Raw genomic sequence first — 15,999 nt, 5'->3', positions numbered from 1 at the left:
GAAAGTGCTCCTCAACCCAGCACAAGCAGTGAATTGACACCTGGAACATTGGCCCACATGGCTGAGTATGCCTTGCGTATCCTAAAAAGGGACCCCCGCATTATCAAAATGATGACCGATGACGATTACTGGTTGGCCTGCCTCCTGGCTCCACGATATAAAGGAAAATTACAAAATATCATGCCACATGAGAACCTTGACCAAATATTGGCTACCAAACAAGCAACTCTTGTAGACCGTTTGGTTCAGGCATTCCCAGCACACAGCGGCAGTGATGGTTCTCACACGAGCCGTAGTGGGCAACATGGCAGAGGTGCTAAGGTGCACAAATCCGAAGTGGCGTTGGACAGAGGGGTTTTATGACCAGGTTGTGGAGTGATTTCGCAAAGACCGCTGACACGACAGGTACTGCTGCATCGATTCAAAGTGACAGAAGACAGCATTTTTCCAGTATGGTTACAAACTACTTTTCCGCCCTTATTGATGTTCTCCCTCACAGGTCATTCCCCTTTGATTACTGGGCATCTAAAATAGACACCTGGCCTGAATTGGTAGAATATGCATTACAGGAGCTCGCATGCCCTGCTGCTAGTGTGCTATCAGAAAGAATACTCAGTGCTGCTGGTTCAATACTGACCGAAAAAAGGACACGTCTGGCTACCCGAAATGTTGATGATCTAACCTTCATTAAAATGAACCAATCATGGATATCAACTTCTTTGGCCCCACCTTCCCTGCTGACACGTAGCTTGCCTGAAAAATGTCTTGCTTTTGGCCTCCTCTTACTGACTTCTCCAATTCCTCAATTTGCAGCTGCTGAATGTCCACCATAGGCCATTTTTATACCTCCCTAAATGGGCTGACTCCCCCCACAGAGCCGTGGTCACCACCTGACGCAAGCACCCGTGTGAGTGCCGTTTGCCTGGACAGGTGGGTGTGCCCAATTCTTGGGCGACTGCACTGGCACAGGGTCCCTCATAGTACAATGAAGTGTCTCTGACGGTGGTGGTGCACAACCAACGTCATACACACCTTCTTAATATGAGGGGCCCTGTGCCAGTACCGCCGCCCACGAGAGTGTTCCCCCTCAGCTCGAACAGTGCTCTACCACTTGCAATTCTTACCTCTCCCTGCTCCACCACTGTGTAGACTGTGCTGTTAAATCCTTCAATGGCACTGCCAATACAAATTTGTTGAAATTATAGATGATAGTTAAAATATACAGGGGCCCTGGCCTCCATTTAGACCAGTTAATACTTTGTGCCTACTACCACTGTCTGCTACTCAGCAGAGGAGCCCACCCCTGTACCTAGCTATGCCACCTGTTTATGAAAAAAATTTTGGCAGACATTTAGCCTACTTACTTATTTGGCCCTACTCACTGTGTCAGCCACTCCTTACAGTTGTCCTCTGCTGAACAAAGCAATGCTGCCTGGTTAGTTATGTTACCAATTTTGAACTGCATTTAGCCTACTTACTTATTTGCCCCCACTCACTGTGTCAGCCTCTCATTACAGTTGTCCTCTGCTGAACAAAGCAATGCTGCCAGTTTAGTCCTGTTACCAATTTTGAACTGCATTTAGCCTACTCACTTATTTGGGCCTACTCACTGTGTCAGCCTCTCATTACAGTTGTCCTCCACTGAACAAAGCAATGCCGCCTGGTTAGTCCTGTTACCATTTTTGAACTGCATTTAGCCTACATACTTATTTGGGCCTACTCACTGTGTCGGCCTCTCATTACAGTTGTCCTCCACTGAACAAAGCAATGCCGCCTGGTTAGTCCTGTTACCATTTTTGAACTGCAATTAGCCTACTTACTTATTTGGGCCTACTCACTCTGTCAGCCTCTCATTACAGTTGTCCTCCGCTGAAGAAAGCAATGCCGCCTGTTTAGTCCTGTTACCAATTTTGAACTGCATTTAGCCTACTTACTTATTTGGGCCTACTCACTGTGTCAGCCTCTCATTACAGTTGTCCTCTGCTGAACAAAGCAATGCCGCCTGGTTAGTTATGTTACCAATTTTGAACTGCATTTAGTCTACTTACTTATTTGCCCCCACTCACTGTGTCAGCCTCTCATTACAGTTGTCCTCTGCTGAACAAAGCAATGCTGCCAGTTTAGTCCTGTTACCAATTTTGAACTGCATTTAGCCTACTCACTTATTTGGGCCTACTCACTGTGTCAGCCTCTCATTACAGTTGTCCTCCACTGAACAAAGCAATGCCGCCTGGTTAGTCCTGTTACCATTTTTGAACTGCATTTAGCCTACATACTTATTTGGGCCTACTCACTGTGTCGGCCTCTCATTACAGTTGTCCTCCACTGAACAAAGCAATGCCGCCTGGTTAGTCCTGTTACCATTTTTGAACTGCAATTAGCCTACTTACTTATTTGGGCCTACTCACTCTGTCAGCCTCTCATTACAGTTGTCCTCCGCTGAAGAAAGCAATGCCGCCTGTTTAGTCCTGTTACCAATTTTGAACTGCTTTTAGCCTACTTACTTATTTGGGCCTACTCACTGTGTCAGCTTCTCATTACAGTTGTCCTCCGCTGAACAAAGCAATGCCACCAGTTTAGTCCTGTTACCAATTTTGAACTGCATTTAGCCTACTTACTTATTTGGGCCTACTCACTGTGTCAGCCTCTCATTACAGTTGTCCTCCGCTGAACAAGGCAATGCTGCCAGTTTAGTCCTGTTACCAATTTTGAACTGCATTTAGCCTACTTACTTATTTGGGCCTACTCACTGTGTCAGCCACTCCTTACAGTTGTCCTCCGCTGAACACAGCATTGCCGCCTGGTTAGTCCTGTTAACAATTTTGAACTGCATTTAGCCCACTTTATTATTTGGGCCTATATCTGTGTTTCCTCCTCATCCTGCCCATTGCCCAGCCACTGCTAGATGAGTCTGCTGGTACATTGACCCAGACCACTACATTCCCCTTGCACTCTACACAGCCAGAATCTGACCCTGCTGAAAGTCAGTTTTCCCTTCCCGCATACTATACCACCTTACATGGGGACAAAGAGGAAGGTGCAGATGAAAGTGCAGGTTCCTTCATCAGGTGGGGGGGGCATACTCGATGGCGACGTCACTGGCACAGGGCCCCTCATAGTACGCAAAAGTGTCTCTGCCAGTGGGAGGCGCCACCCACCATCAAACACACCGCCGTACTATGAGGGGCCCTGTGACAGTGCCAACGAGTGGGCCCCCACTGCTTGCTCAGGATCACAGCACTTGCAAAGTTGAAATACTTACCTCTCCCTGCTCCACCGCAGTGACGTATTCCGCGTTTCCTGGGCCCACGAAAAACTTGAGCCAGCCCTACCCCCCACAACTTTAGCCAAATGACCCCCAGTTTTCAATACCTAACTATTAATATAAAGTAAATTAAGATTGACAAGCTTCAGTAATAAGAATTGATGTTTTTGGCATTAAAATGGGCACTGTAGGTGTTTTCCTGTCCTCCACTCACTGCTGACTTTGATTCCCCATTGACTTGCATTGGGTTTCGTGTTTCAGTCAGCCCCCGACTTTACGCAATAATCATCCGATTTCACCCTTTGTCAAAAGTCGGGTTTCGTGAAACCCGACTCGATCCGAAAAAAGTAAAAGTCGCTCAACTCTAGTCCTCACAGATGTTATCTCTCTTTCTCTGTCCCCCGGATAGGATAGGACATAACCCGTATGACTGGTGGCTTGAGGCTGTTTAGAGACTCTAGCATGCCCCTGCCTCTGAGGGGTGCCACCGTGCCTCCTGGGTGTTAGGTCGGATAGGTAACTTAAAGTTTGTCTGTCCTGCCGGTCTCTGATGTAAGTCATAGAGGTCCTTACAACCTCGGTGTTCCGGCTACCGGTCCCTGCGCCTCAGAAGGAGGCAGACTGCTTTGGGCTGGTCTCCCCAATATCTTCTCCTGTGCTTTGCTCTCCTGCACATTCACTGCAATCAATTCGGCCTCCTAAATGTCTCTTTCCAGGAACTGCTGCACTGCGGCGGCACAGCTCCGTAAAATCTTCCTCTGCCTCAGACTGATCCAGTCTGTTTCCTGGCAAGACTGAACTAACTCTCCCTACAGACTACCAGGTATATATATATATATATATATATATATATATATATATATATATATATATATATATATATATATAGGGAGTCACCTAGCAAGTAGGATCAAAAGCTCCCCCTGGTGGCCTGGAGTGTGAATGTGTTGCATGTTTGTACTACCTGGTTGCAGTTATCCCTTCTTGCCCTCAAGCGTAACATCACTCTCCCCGCTACTGTGACGACCAGGACCCTGGGGCGCCACAATATCATTAACTCAAAACTGAAAATAAAGATAAAACAACCACTTACCACTACAAGATGGATTTCATCAACCAAGGTATCATTTTAATCAGTATATTTGCGCCGACGTGACACTGAAGGTTACTGTGCACAATGCTGCTGACAGGTTCACTTTAAAGAAAAAAAAATAGCCAGAATTGCCGGTTTTCAGCCATTGTACCTATTTTTTAAAAAGCTATTAACCCCTTCACGACCTTGGCTCTATTTTCGGAGACCCATAGTGTTTACATTTTTTGGGATCTGGAGCTGGGTGATTATTTTTTGCGCCCTGAGCTAGTTTTTACTGATACCAATTTGGGATATATATACAATGTTTTGATCCATGGGCATACCCACAGGGGGGCAGCTGCCCCCCCCTTCCCTAGAAGCAGGGGCGCGCCGCGCACCTATCATGATGAGGCCTGGCCACCTGTTTTTCCTGCCGCCGGCCCTTAAATCTTCGGGCACGGCGGCTTTACAGATGCACGCATCAGTGAGTCATTGATCCGGGTGCCCTGCACAGAGGGGTTATGATTGCCTGACGTTGAACGTCAGGATGTTATGGGCAGAAAGAGAGCGCTCTGCTCTCCCCATCTCCTGCCGCTGGCTGCAGCGCACCACTGAACGTATCGGGATCAGGCATCCAGAAGAGCTCCTATTACCCGTGCACTCCTGAGGCAATCACTACAGGTGCTGAGCTGGGGCCTGGGCTGATGTATATACAGGGGCTGGCTGTGGCTGATGTATATACAGGGGTTCGCTGGGCTGATGTATATACAGGTCACATGCTGGCTGATGTATGTATATACAGGGGCTGGCTGGCCTAATGTATATACAGGGGCTGGCTGTGGCTGGGTTGATGTATATACAGGGGCTGGCTGTGCTGGTCTGATGTATATACAGGTGCTGGGGGCTGTGGCTGATGTATGCACAGGGGCTGGATGTGGCTGATGCATATACAGGGGCTGGCTGTGGCTGGGCTGATGTATACACAGGTGCTGGGGCTTGGGATGATTTATATACAGGGGCTGGCTGTGGCTGATGTATATACAGGGGCTGGCTGTGCTGATGTATATACAGGGGCTGACTGGTCTGATGTATATACATGTGTTGGGGACTTGGGCTGATGTATATACAGGTGCTGGCTGTGGATGATGTGTATATAGAGGGGCTAGCTGGTCTGATGTATATACAGGGGCTGGCTGTGGCTGCGCTTATGTATATAGAGGTGGTGCTGGGCTCAGTGGGCTGGGGATGATATATACAGGTGGTGCTGGGTTCAGTGGGCTGAGGCTGGTGATGATGTATATACAGGTGCTGGGTTGTCGGCTGATGATGTATATACAGGTATGGGGCTCATTTTACAGTATGGAGTATTATATGGGGCACATTATACGTCATGGAGCAATATATGGGAATCATTATTCTGTACGGAGCAATATATGGGGCATGTGTCACGGGGAGACTAGGTGGGCAAGAGCTAATAACCCGGGCCCCTGCAATTTCCCTCAGACTAGGGAAATCCTGACTGACCCTCTACCTAGAGTTTACACTGATGGTGTGCATGTCTAGGCCTCGACCCTCGCCCTGTCTCCTGTTTCAACCCTAGGCTGAAACCACCGCCCACCACCCAGTGAAAAGATTATACACCAATACCCACAGTTAGAACAGACAAGGATAACGGAAAATATACACCACGCCGCAGTCACTTAGGAATACACAATAAATGCGCAGGGCAAAATAAATACAAATATAGGAAGGAGTAAATAAGACAAAGGGAAATACACCACCAGCAATGATACTCCAACTTCTAGCTCACCACTCCAGAACGAGATAACAACGCACAAGACAGAAGCTATAATCGGCGACGCCCAATGTTCAGGAGAACTATTTAAAGGCAATGGGCATGGCCCAGCTTCCAATCCGAGCATCAGGTAAATTAACCCCGGACCAGCTAGATAAAATCTAGCCGACGCCAATGAGCACACAGTGGTCGAAAGCGGAATTACCGCTGTCTGTCGAACGACCTGGTCTGAACAGCGTCCGACATGACAGCATGTTATTCTGTATGGAGCGCTATGTGGTGCCCATAATACTGTATGGAGCAATATATGTGGCTTATTATTCTGTATGGAGCAATGTATGGGGCTCACTATTCTGTATAGAGTAATATATATGGCTCATTATACTGTATGGAGCACTATATAGTACCCAAAATACTGTGTGGAGCAATATGTGGGGCTCATCATAATGTATGGAGTAATATATGGGGCATGTTATTCTGTATGGGGCGCTATGCGGTGCCCAGAATACTGTATGGAGGACTATACTGTCTGATTTATGACCTATTGTAGAATGCACAAAAGTTACCGCTCATGTAATGTATGGGGGGACTGTATATGAGATGTGAGCCCTATGGGGGGGGGTGCCGCTTTGAAGTTCGCCTCAGGCAGCAGTGTGGCTAGGATCACCCTCGCCTATAAGCCCCCCCAAAAAATATATATATATATTATTATTTTTCTTGCGCTTTAGACTTACCTCGCAGAGCTCCCCCGGTGACCACCGTTGTCTTCTGATCCCCCGCCTGGGCCGCAACGAGCGCGGGCTCTAGGACCAGGAAGCACTATGTGATCGGTGACGTCACCTTGTCACATGGTGGTGTTTAAGGTCCTGTGCCAGGTCCACGGTGCCGGGATGAGGAGCGATCACTGTGGGAACACAGCGAGCGAGGTGAGTAAAGCTACTTTCACACTAGCGTTGTTTGCTGTACGTCGCAATGCGTCGTTTAGGAGAAAAAACGCATCCTGCAAAATTGTCCGCAGGATACGATTTTTCCTCATAGATTTACATTAGCGACGCATTGCGACGTATGGCCACACGCCGCAACCACCTTACATGTAACTTTTTTTGCGCGTCGTGTCCGCCATTTTCGACCGCACATGTGCGGCCGAAACTCCGCCCCCTCCTCCCCAGACTTTACAATGGGGGCAGCGGAAGCGTCGTAAGACTGCTTCCGCTGCCCACGTCGGGCATCACTTTCACAACGCGCGTCGGCACTTCGGGCCGACCCATAGCGACACCCCCATGCTGACGCTAGTGTGAAAGAAGCCTTAAAAGCACGACCATGGCTTGCCCTCCCTAGTTTTGATCCTGGGTACGCCCATGTTTTGATCACCTCCTATTGCAAAGTTGCAGAGGCCAAAAAACATTAACTGTGGCATTTAGATTTTTTTTTGTAACGCTGTTTACCGATTGGATTAATTTATTTTACTGAATAAAAATAATATACACTGGCGCTGCACTTGACAAAACAAAAGGGAAATTGATATAGAGCAAGCGGCGAGGGAAAGGGAGCAAAGAATAGTGAGCAGCTGGTGAGATGACGGGGTCTGTGCTGCACCGCGTCTAAAATAGATACTAAGGTAAAAAGAGGTAGGTCACCTGCGCTTGTGGAGTAGTAATGCTAGAAAGTGTCCTGCGTAATGACTTCTACCATAGGGAAGTCCAGAAGATAGAAAAACACAGTATTTAAATAATGAGCCTGGATCCTCAAAGAATTGTGCACATATGGATACGGACAAACCCTCCCAGGATAATCCACCCGATAGTAGCCGGTGATGCAAGCGTACTTATTGGTTTAAACAAATGTACTTACTGGATGTGGAAGCAGGAATGGTCACAGCGTGGAGAGTGCCAGTCGTCCTGACTAGTTGGTAAGTGCGGGCTGCACCGAATGGTTGCAGGATAGTGCCGTGGCCGGCTAGGCTAGAAGAGTCTCTGCTCACTTAGCGATGGATGTGAGCAAGAACCGCCAACTCCTAGCGTGCCCCGGCCGGAAGCAACGCCGGAGCCGTGGCGGTGTTTGTTGGGGGCGTGGTACCTGATGTGACGTCACAGGGTAGGAGGACGGGAGCTTGACAGGGCAACCAATCCGACGCGTTTCGAAGGATACACTCCTTCGTCAGGGATGGAGTTCCCTGTCTGGCCCGGCCTTATATGGTCTACGCCCTCTTTGCTCATACAGCAGAAAACAACCAACACAGAAAAATGGTGCACTGAATCCATATAATGAAAATATATAAACTTTATTAGATAGATGACTAAAAACAACAAAGGAAACTGACAGTGGGGGATAAAATTACCAATAACCACCGTGGACCACAGAGAGACACGAAACCACACTCCTCATATAATGCAATGCACCAACAAATGCCCAATATATGTCCAACAACAATGTGTGGAGATAGTGGTAACTACATTATCTAGGTACAAAGGGGTTAACAAAAATGTACATGTGCAGCATATAAATACATAACCAATAAAGAGGGAATCATACCCGGGTTGTCACAGAGGGGAAGAAACGGCTCCTGTACACCCCGACGCGCGTTTCGGAGGTCCTTCTTCAGGGGGCCCCCTGAAGAAGGACCTCCGAAACGCGCGTCGGGGTGTACAGGAGCCGTTTCTTCCCCTCTGTGACAACCCGGGTATGATTCCCTCTTTATTGGTTATGTATTTATATGCTGCACATGTACATTTTTGTTAACCCCTTTGTACCTAGATAATGTAGTTATCACTATCTCCACACATTGTTGTTGGACATATATTGGGCATTTGTTGGTGCATTGCATTATATGAGGAGTGTGGTTTCGTGTCTCTCTGTGGTCCACGGTGGTTATTGGTAATTTTATCCCCCACTGTCAGTTTCCTTTGTTGTTTTTAGTCATCTATCTAATAAAGTTTATATATTTTCATTATATGGATTCAGTGCACCATTTTTCTGTGTTGGTTGTTTTCTGCTGTCTCAGCATTGGTGTTTCCTCGTTACATCCATAGTAGCAGGCTCCCATTCACATTTTCATTTCTATTATTATTATGATTATATGGTTTCAATTATTTTGCCTGCTTTGCATTCCTTGTGTTTATGTGTTACCTCTTTGCTCATAGCCTGCCTGAATAGCCCGCACATTGATTCACCCACGTATTGGAACTTGTGGGCGTTTACCTTTACCGCACTAAATTATAATATGAACTATAGTATGGCATGTGTGCTCTGCACTTATATCGAACTTAGATGGTAATAGATGGGACCACTTAGTTCCTCCTTAAGTGGGACTATGGAGGCCTATACCAGAATTTGCTGCTTAAAAGTACACAGTCTGCCCCATATCACTATGGATATGTGGGAACATAGTCTAGGGAGGATAAGGAAGGGGTGGGGGAAGATTAAATGGAAAGGGAATTAGGAATCATATGGTTATAACAATTAAAAACTCGAAGTTTAATTATAATGAAACTAAAAATCATACATATTAAAAACCCATATATGGGTATATCTAGTTTACTCATAAAATTACTCATTATAAAGGAATTGATAAAAACATAAAATTGTTAAGCATATGTATAGAATGCTATATCTCATTATTGGTCATAGGCTGTGGGGTCACCAGAGGAGATACCCACATAAGCATATGGCCACCTAATATTAAATTGTTGGTAAAAGACTCGTGTTGGACTAGTTGGGTAACGAACACACTTAAAGTTACCCTTAGTGTTTAAAACGCACACAGCTCTATTTCTTGATTAAGCCCTTTGGGGGGCCAGGGTGTCCAGTGTAAAAATCCTCTTGGATTCAATCCTGGACATTATTTTGATAAAGTCCCCTCCCCTAGGGTTTTGCTGAACTGTTTGGATCCCGCAAAACATGATATTAGTACATGGGAGGTGACAGCTTGTGACCTGTATAAAGCTATTAGAATCAACCTCCTTGTGAAAACATTTGGTCTTTAACCCCTTCCCGACATGTGACGGTATAGTACGTCACATGTCGGGACCCCCGCTTTGATGTGCGCTCCGGCGGTGAGCGCACATCAAAGTCGCGACATGTCAGCTGTTTTTTACAGCTGACATGTGCGCGCAATAGCGGCGGGTGAAATCGCGATCACCCGCCGCTATTAACTAGTTAAATGCCGCTGTCAAACTCAGACAGCGGCATTTAACTACCGCATCCGGCCGTGCGGCCGGATATGAGCGCATCGCCGACCCCCGTCACATGATCGGGGGTCGGCGATGTGTCAGGAAGGTAACCATAGAGGTCCTTGAGACCTCTATGGTTACTGATTGCCGGTGGCTGTGAGCGCCCCCCTGTGGTCGGCGCTCACAGCACACCTGCAAATCTGCTGTGTAGCAGCGATCTTATGATCACTGCTGCATAGCAGAGCCGATCGGGTTGTGCCTGCTTCTAGCCTCCCATGGAGGCTATAGAAGCATGGCAAAAGTAAAAAAAAAAAGTTTTTAAAAATGTGAAAAAAATAAAAAAAATATAAAAGTTTAAATCACCCCCCTTTCGCCCCAATCAAAATAAATCAATAAAAAAAAAACCCAACCTACACATATTTGGTATCGCCGCGTTCAGAATCGCCCGATCTATCAATAAAAAAAAAGCATTAACCTGATCGCTAAATGGCGTAATGAGAAAAAAATTCGAAACGCCAGATTTACGTTTTTTTGGTCGCCACGACATTGCATTAAAATGCAATAACGGGCGATCAAAAGAACGTATCTACACCAAAATGCTATCATTAAAAACGCCAGCTCGGCACGCAAAAAATAAGCCCTCACCTGACCCCAGATCACGAAAAATGGAGACGCTACGAGTATCGGAAAATGGCGCAATTTTGTTTTGTTTTGTTTTTTGCAAAGTTTGGAATTTTTTTTCACCACTTAGGTGAAAAATAACCTAGTCATGTTAGGTGTCTATAAACTCGTAGTGACCTGGAGAATCATAATGGCAGGTCAGTTTTAGCATTTAGTGAACCTAGCAAAATAGGCAAGCAAAAAACAAGTGTGGGATTGCACTTTTTTTGCAATTTCACTGCACTTGGAATTTTTTTCCCGTTTTCTAGTACACGACATGCTAAAACCAATGATGTCGTTCAAAAGTACAACTCGTCCCGCAAAAAATAAGCCCTCACATGGCCAAATTGACGGAAAAATAAAAAAGTTATGGCTCTGGGAAGGAGGGTAGCGAAAAACGAAAATGGAAAAACGGAAAAAGCTCCGGGGGTGAAGGGGTTAATGCATCATTTTCTACATAGATGGTTAGATCTAGAAAGTTAACTCTGGTGTTACTAATGGTGGGTGTAAACTCTAGACCAAACTGGTTGTTATTGAGGTTGGCAATAAAGAGATTGAGTTCAGTCGTTGTGCCCTCTCAAATAAACAAAATATCGTCGATGAAACGACGCCAGAGTTTCAAACCTGTTTGAAGTGAACCTTCCTTAAACATGTATTGTTGCTCCCAGTTACCCACATACAGATTCGCATAACTGGGCGCAAAACGTGTGCCCATTGCGGTGCCCCACGTTTGCAGGTAGTATTGTTCCTCATATTTGAAATAGTTGTGTTTGAGCATAAACTCTATACTTTCTAGAAGAAATTGTATTTGGGATTCCTTGTATATACCTAAGGAATGTAAGAATAGGTGTGCTGACTCACAACCTTTCTCATGATTAGTTACAGTGTACAAGGATTTAATATCTAGTGTACCTAGAATATAGTGACTTTGCCAAGTGATGGATTCCAAAATTTGTATGGTATGTGTGGTGTCCTTTAGAAAAGCCGGAATCAGAGGCATACACTTTTGTAAGTGCAGATCCACGTACTTGGAAAGATTGGCTGTCAGACAATTTATGCCCGATATGATGGGGCGACCTGGTGGGTTTATGGTGTCTTTGTGAATTTTTGGTATGTGGTAGAAAATGACTACTGTTGGAGTTCGGTTACTAATGAAATGGAACTCTTTTTTGTTCAGGATCCCCAGCGATTTGCCCTTTAGGGCCAGATTATTTAGCTTTTTAGTGTAATTGACTGTAGGATTGGATTTCAGTTTTTTATATGTTATAGTATCATTAAGGAGTCTTAATGACTCGTTATGGTATGCAGCACAATCCAACACCACAATGCCCCCACCCTTGTCTGCAGGGCGGATGATAATATTGTGGTTGGTTTGTAGGTCAATGATTGCCTTCTTTTTACTTGTGCTAAGGTTATGGGGCACATATTTGGAACTATTTACGCTGATCTTTTTAATATCTGTAGTTACCAGGGTCTCGGAGGACCGGAAAGAATTGGATTATTGATTGATTGGATTGAATGAGGATTTAGGTGCCAAATCAGTATGGATGAAATTCATAGTTGAGTTATGATGGGTACTGTTTGTGCTAGTTCCCTTTTTGAGGAAATACTTTTTCAAGGCTAAATTTCGCATTAATTTTTTGATGCTGATAAATAAATTGAATGGGTTAGCTTTGACCGTAGGGCCAAATTTTAAACCTTTTTGTAAGAGGTTTTCCTCACTCTGGGTCAATTGGTGTGAACTGAGATTAAAAATCTTTTGGATATGTGCTTGTGATTTAATATTTTTACTTATATTTTTCTTTTTGGCGAGTTTCCCACCCCTTTTGCCTCTTTTGCTTTTGAATTTTGAGGATGGAAAAAATCCCGTTTGATTGTGGAATGTACAACAGGTTTTATGCTTTTTCTGTTGGTCAAATAATTTCTATTGATTAACCTATTCGGAACCCTTTTTGGGTTGATACTGGAATTAATATGTCCTGTTTGCTTAATTCTGTCATCTGTTTTACTAAGATGTTTTCTGTTGGATTTACTCGGTGAATTTTGGTGTGGCAGTTATTCGTGCTTGTAGAAGGGGTGGGTTCTTCCCATTCATTAGTTGTTTCAACATCATCCCCTCTTGTGGAAAGATGGGAAAATTTGTTGGAGATAGGGATTTGAGTGCTTTCCACAATATTGGACACCATTGGTGGAGGAGTGGCCTCCATAGTATACCCAATTGGAATAACTCCATTGTTAGGGGAATTGGTTTGTGAGTTTTCGCCATTGTTCCTATTGCGAATAGACATGGGAGTATATTGTGTGGAGTTGGTGTTTGTGTACGTGGAAAAAACTAGGGAAATATCTTCCAGATAATTTGTTGGAGATGAATTGTACTAGTCCAGTGTTACGAATTTGTTATTCGGACTAGGTGTAGGTTGGTGACAAGGTAACATATTTTCGAATGGTAGGTTATCCCTTGCAAATGTCCTCATTTTTTTGGTGATAATTTCCTTTTCCTTTTCTTTAATTCTGTACATAATTTTGGGAACGAGTTCAGGCAAATCTTCAATGTGGTTGTATGCATTTAATTGGTCAAATAGTTCCGTAATAGATTGATTAATCTTAGCTAGGTTAATCCGGCGTTTGTCTATTATAAAGTAGAGGGCTTGTTTAGAAAAGGTTTGAAATAGGGAATCCCACTCTTTTTGAGTTTCCGGGTCACCAAAATCCCTCGCAAGGGTTTTCTGAATAACAAGCCCTTTAGGGACAATGCCTGCTTCCGCGTATTTCTCTAGTGAGGCAATCTCCCACAGATTCCTCATTTCGTTTACCAGTTGTTTCTCTAAAGACCTTAAAAGGGTTTTAACCTGATCCAATTCATTTATTGATAATTTCTGATAAGAAAATTGGGTCTGGATAAATCTGCGTCTGAAGTCTCTATCATCTTTTAATGCATCTAATGCCATAGTGCAGCTGCCTTAATGTAGAATGCACAGCGGTTTTAATGAATAAAAATAATATACACTGGCGCTGAACTTGACAAAACAAAAGGGAAATTGATATAGAGCAAGCGGCGAGGGAAAAGGAGCAAAGAATAGTGAGCAGCTGGTGAGATGACGGGGTCTGTGCTGCACCGCGTCTAAAATAGATACTAAGGTAAAAAGAGGTAGGTCACCTGCGCTTGTGGAGTAGTAATGCTAGAAAGTGTCCTGCGTAATGACTTCTACCATAGGGAAGTCCAGAAGATAGAAAAACACAGTATTTAAATAATGAGCCTGGATCATCTATAAACTCACATGTCCGTGCAATAAAATTTATGTGGGCCGCACAAAAAGACAACTAAAAGTGAGAATAAAAGAGCATCTGGACAACATTCAAAAGGGTTTTACAGGGCACCCTTTATCCCGCCATTTTGTGGAGAAGCACAACCGATCATGTACTAATATCATGTTTTGCGGGATCCAAACAGTTCAGCAAAACCCTAGGGGAGGGGACTTTATCAAAATAATGTCCAGGATTGAATCCAAGTGGATTTTTACACTGGACACCCTGGCCCCCAAAGGGCTTAATCAAGAAATAGAGCTGTATGCGTTTTAAACACTAAGGGTAACTTTAAGTGTGTTCGTTACCCAACTAGTCCAACACGAGTCTTTTACCAACAATTTAATATTAGGTGGCCATATGCTTATGTGGGTATCTCCTCTGGTGACCCCACAGCCTATGACCAATAATGAGATATAGCATTCTATACATATGCTTAACAATTTTATGTTTTATCAATTCCTTTATAATGAGTAATTTTATGAGTAAACTAGATATACCCATATATGGGTTTTTAATATGTATGATTTTTAGTTTCATTATAATTAAACTTTGAGTTTTTGTTATAACCATATGATTCCTAATTCCCTTTCCATTTAATCTCCCCCCACCCCTTCCTTATCCTCCCTAGACTATGTTCCCACATATCCATAGTGATATGGGGCAGACTGTGTACTTTTAAGCAGCAAATTCTGGTATAGGCCTCCATAGTCCCACTTAAGGAGGAACTAAGTGGTCCCATCTATTACCATCTAAGTTCGATATAAGTGCAGAGCACACATGCCATACTATAGTTCATATTATAATTTAGTGCGGTAAAGGTAAACGCCCACAAGTTCCAATACGTGGGTGAATCAATGTGCGGGCTATTCAGGCAGGCTATGAGCAAAGAGGGCGTAGACCATATAAGGCCGGGCCAGACAGGGCATTTTCTTCATATTTTTAAAAACTTGTTTTTTTACAGCATTTAAGGCTGTGTGCACACGTTGCAGATTTTTCACGTTTTTTTGCTATAAAAACGCGAAAAACCGCATACATTATACATCCCATCATTTAGAATGCATTCCGCAAATTTTTGTGCACATGATGCATTTTTTTCCGCGAAAAAAATGCACCGCAGTAAAAAACACAGCATGATCATTAATTTTGCGGATTTTTTGCGGATTTCCCACTATATTATTGCATTAGGAACCTCCGGATAAATCCGCAAAAAAAACGCACCAAAAAATGCGGTAAAATCGCGGTAAAAAACACATGCGGATTTCTTGCAGAAAATGTCCGGTTTTGCACAGGAAATTTCTGCAAGAAATCCTGAACGTGTGTACATAGCCTAATAGTCGCCATAGGGAACTTGAAGCTGCGATCCTCTGTGCATCAGCACTGTTATGTACAGCAGAAATCACAACCTCCGTGTTCTGCTGTCCTCAGCATGGCAGAGAGAAGAGCTCATGCACAGCGAGATATGGATACTGTGTGCATGACGTACGATGATGAGACGAAGAATAATGAGAGTTGTATTCAAGTGAGAACAATGACAGCAGGCGGTGGATTTTGGGACTATTATTCCCATCAGCCTACAGCTGCTGTCACTAATAACAGTGAGAGCAAGAGCAGCTGATGGGAGAATTCCTCACTCGCTACATGTGCTATAAATAAATGAAAAATCTGGTGTGGGTTCCCCTATATTTTTTTTAACCAGCCAGGCCAAACTCACAGCTGGGGGCTACAACCCTCA

The sequence above is a fragment of the Ranitomeya variabilis genome, chromosome 5, assembly GCF_051348905.1.
Source record: "Ranitomeya variabilis isolate aRanVar5 chromosome 5, aRanVar5.hap1, whole genome shotgun sequence".
Lineage (NCBI taxonomy): Eukaryota > Metazoa > Chordata > Amphibia > Anura > Dendrobatidae > Ranitomeya > Ranitomeya variabilis.
This window is presented reverse-complemented; position numbering follows the sequence as displayed.